Source organism: Solanum dulcamara, chromosome 1, assembly GCF_947179165.1.
Source record: "Solanum dulcamara chromosome 1, daSolDulc1.2, whole genome shotgun sequence".
Classification (NCBI taxonomy): domain Eukaryota; kingdom Viridiplantae; phylum Streptophyta; class Magnoliopsida; order Solanales; family Solanaceae; genus Solanum; species Solanum dulcamara.
In genome coordinates, this window is record NC_077237.1 from 54,644,085 (window position 1) to 54,648,580 (window position 4,496).

The following is a 4,496-nucleotide window of genomic DNA, read 5'->3' on the forward strand; positions in this document are numbered from 1 at the left end:
GGCGTGGCTTCTAGAACCACTTTCCTGGTCATCAGATGCTCTTGGGAACCTGTCGTTGAGCCTTCTGAAGGATCGGTCTCTATAACATAATCAGGGTCTTCAGAGGGATCCGTTTCAATCGAATAACTAGGGCTCCGCCTGCTTGGTCCTGGAGCCTGAGGTCCCATGTGTACCCTAGGGACCTTCTCCGCACCCCCTATACTGTCTAGAGATGGTCTCTTAATCTCCCACCACAGCCTGTACCCACCTACAAGAAAGAGGGTAAGAAACAAGCTTCCCGTAGAGGTCTGACCGTACATCTCGTAGTCCGTTAGAAGGAGATTATCCTGATAGACAGCTCTATCGCACGATCTAAGATAATAAAAGAAGATAATATCCTAAATGTCCTATAGCCTCCTGTTTATAAATGTGGCCGGCTTCACATCCATAAACAAGACTCTACTAGACACGACTTTGCAGACAACCCTTTGACCGACCTGCTCTGATACCACTTTGTCACACCCCGATCTCAACAGGGTGTGATGGGCACCCAACCCCGTGCTCGGAGCCGAGCGAACCCGCTAATTCATATTACATTCTCAATCTCTTTAGAATTTTGCATCAAAAAGAAATGAAAAACATAGCTACGCTTTCCGAATCTTGTTATCCAAAATCCATCATCTCATAAACTCATGACATACTACATAATAACATATCGGTTGGTGACGCCGCTTACAAAGCTGACACTCTATACCCACAACTCTGTCTGCAAAGTCTCTAACTTTGAACGAAACATCATAGCACATATACTCTAACTCGGCAGCACTCCAGGAACAAGTGGAGTTGCTAACCCTGCTGCAACATCTTCTATGGTAACTTCTACTTGTCTGGGTGTACCTGCGTGGCATGAAACGCAGCCCCCAAAGAAAAGGGGGTCAGTACGAGTAATGTACCGAGTATGTAAGGCATGAAAATCAGCATAATAAAGAACATAAGGTATGAACAACCATATCGTAGAATCATAGACATATAGTGAGATAAGAGAGTAACCTGTACATATGAGTGCCCTTTTAGGCCAGATGCCATGCATGCTTGTCTTATCATAAAAAAACATTTCTTGTTCATATTCATAGAAAATAGAAGTCATATCACCGAACAACGTCGGCGTGCCCACATATGTCCCGCGTCCGGGCATCCCGCATCCAGGATGAAAATTACTCCGACTGATCAGGTGGGAATGCGTCTATAACGCCACATATACACCTCCCCATATCCCCTATATACATATACATATACATATAGACAGCATGCACGAGAGCCCAATGAAAGTCGTGTATTTATCGGAGTGACGGAAGGTCGGTAACCTCCGATTGTATTATAGACTAACCATGGTCGATTTGTCTCACCTTGAAGGAACAATTATTATAGGATGAGACCATCAACGAAAGATAATATTAAGAGAACGTAGAATAAGGTCACAATCTTATAAGGCGTCAAATCGTATACATATGCACATATGACCAATTTTCAAGACTCGTAGAATAATCGGAATGAGCTATGATTAACAAAACAAGATAAGAGTCATATCAAGTACCTTTCAAAAATTACCATGGATTATATCAACATAAAACTTTTGGAATCATATACACATATTTAAGCACGAGAAAAATATCTTTTGGAAACTCAAGAAAATTGACCATCCTAGTGGCTCTACGAATAGGACTTCCTTGAAATTGTACAAAATGACATATACTTGTTTCATAAAAATCATGCCAAAAGAAAGTGTAGCTCTATATACTTATGTCAAAACATGCCAAGAGAAAGAAGAGTAAACATTACATACATGAAGCCGTTCTTATCATATCCATCATAGACATATTCTCATCCTCGACATCATCAATGTCGTTGTAAAACATATCCATCGTCATTGCCATAAAAGCTAGTAATATTGTAAACCGTTGTTTTGGAAAATCATAGACATTTTGGAAAACATTGACGGGTTATAGGAAAAAAAATAGTCATTTCCTTGGGACCATTGACACCTAGCTTTTGAAAACAAAGAAAATATGGAAGCACTTATCAAACCATAACATCGGAATCATGCCTTGAAAGAAAAGGGTAAGCCTTAAATACTTATACCAAAGACATGCCAAAAGAAGGAACGGTTAGCTTTACATACCTTGTCCGCTTCCTTAGTCACCCCACCTAACTCTTGGCCTTTCCAAAATCTATAACAAGATTAATAAATGCCAACATTAGCTATAGGTATCCAAGAACCTCATTCTAAACTAACATTTTGTCTACCGAAATTTCGACAGCACTTCTCCTGTAAATACACCATCCCCGAGAATCTAACTCGGCCAATTTACCAACAATCATACCAAATCAATATACTACTTTCTCCAAGACCTTCCAATTCCAATAAGAACAATAACAATCTAATCCCTTCTTTCAAATTCAATTACCACAACCCAATAATTTACACACTAACCACATCATACTAACAATATTAGCTTCCATATATGCAAGAACATTATATTAGATTTACAAACTTCTAAAACAAGTCTCCAACTACTACAACTTTATAAGGATCCTTAAGCTTTTCTTAGCAATATAGAATCCATAACAATAACTAAAATACTAAATAGAATCAATTCACCATAACTTGCCAAACCACCCTAACTTGCCAAACCACCCCCATATTCGGCCACAACAACTATATGCATATTTTCATGAAGTTTCCATCCATTCCTATACCTTGCAACAACCACCACATACTACATAAAATTAATCTATTCTTTCCACACAACATCACATACACGGCCAACACCCACATACCTATTTTCATATACTTCATCCATTTCTTCACTCTACAACATATACCAACAATCCATAATAAATAGAGAAGATTGAAACTTTACCTTTTCCACTTAGTTCTTCAACTTGCTAGAATTGTGCCTTGCAAGAATGAATAGTCTTCTTGTTCCAAAAATCACTCTATGTTGATTAGGGCCTTCAACTTGCTTGGAATATTAGAAGAATTAATTTTGGAACAAGATTTCAAGGGATAAAATCCCTAGCTATGCCAATTTTCCTCTCTTATTTTTTCCCCCTCTTTTCTCCAAGTTTCTTGAAAGTTCTAGGAATGGAAAATAAGATGACTACTAAGTCATCTTTGGACTTATCTACTTCTTTTTCTCCCTTTTCTTTTCTTGAAGCTTCTAGAAAAATAAAAACCAAGATGACTAATAAGTCATCTTTTGGGCCTTTTTTCTCTTCTTGAAGTTTCTAGCAACTAGATATATATATAAATAGATAGTAAATGGGTAATGGGCCTTCCTAATTAATGAACTCAATTTCCAAAATTTGGGCCATTTTCTTGATTTGGGCCTCAACTCTTTTATCATTATTCCATTGTAGCCCAAACTTATGTATCTCACTTTTGTAATTCCCAAACTAATTTCCCAAAAATTCCACATAAATTTTTCCCTCGGCCTTCCTCCGTAATTTCACCTCAACGTTCTCTTTAACATTACACCGGTATTAAATAAAATAACTCATAACCTCTTTCCTTGCAAGTCAATTTTTTTTGTTTTCCATATTTCCACGTCCAAAATTGCATAACCAACTTATGTATCAAACAAGACCAAAACGTAGCATTATCCTTCACTTGTTACAATTATCCCAAATGTCCAAATGTACAAAAATACGGGTTGTAACAGATTCCCTTACCGAATCCCACCTCAATGCCTCATTCGGTGCTAAGTCAATCCCACGGAATAGTTTAATACTTCAAAATATTCATAGCATATAACTTGAGAATTCAAACATCATATTCGGTAGAATAGGTCATTAAAACATTTGATAATTCAAATATGCAAGAATTGTCCTTATTGCATAAGAAACCATCATTCATATCATTTCATCATTTTTTCATTTCATAAGACTCCTTTTTTGATCATAGATATTGCTTTGATAAACATTTATTTGGAGTCAAAGCTTTCAAGTCAAAATTTATTAAAAACATAGTAAAACTAGGTGGGTTCAAATCACTTCAACTTGCAAATATGTATGTAAATAAATATTCATAAATACTTTGAAATCCATTAATTAAAAATCATGCTTTAAACAACCCACCATGAATTTCAAGAGCCTTTAAATAGATAAATAGAAGAATTACTTGTAAACCATCAATTCATATATATGAAATTATGTTGCATCAAAATAGAGCAATAATCATTAGTTTAACCATGATTCATACTATTAAGTAAAAATAAGAATTTACCATAAGAAAATATTACTTGAAATCAAGATATTTAATTGAAAGAACTTTTGGACTACATGGGTGGAAGAACCCATGGATAAACACACACATAACTTAGAGTAGAGCTTAAAGAAAATAAATATAATTTATTATATAATTAAAATAATTTAGACATGAGAGTGGAAAGAATACTCTCATTAAAGCCTTACATACCTGGAATCCGAAGCTTTAGTCGGAACCGAAAGACTTAATG

General features: G+C 36.0%; 1 long non-coding RNA gene across 1 annotated transcript; it reads right to left on the bottom strand.

Moving 5' to 3' along the window:
• Positions 1–797: 797 nt before the first annotated feature.
• LOC129888102 (uncharacterized) lies at positions 798–3,105 on the bottom strand. The gene is made up of 3 exons (XR_008766536.1): positions 2,901–3,105; positions 2,159–2,207; positions 798–876 (listed from the first exon to the last, which is right to left on the bottom strand). It is a non-coding gene; the product is annotated as an uncharacterized LOC129888102 (long non-coding RNA).
• Between the last annotated feature and the right edge of the window lie 1,391 nt (positions 3,106–4,496).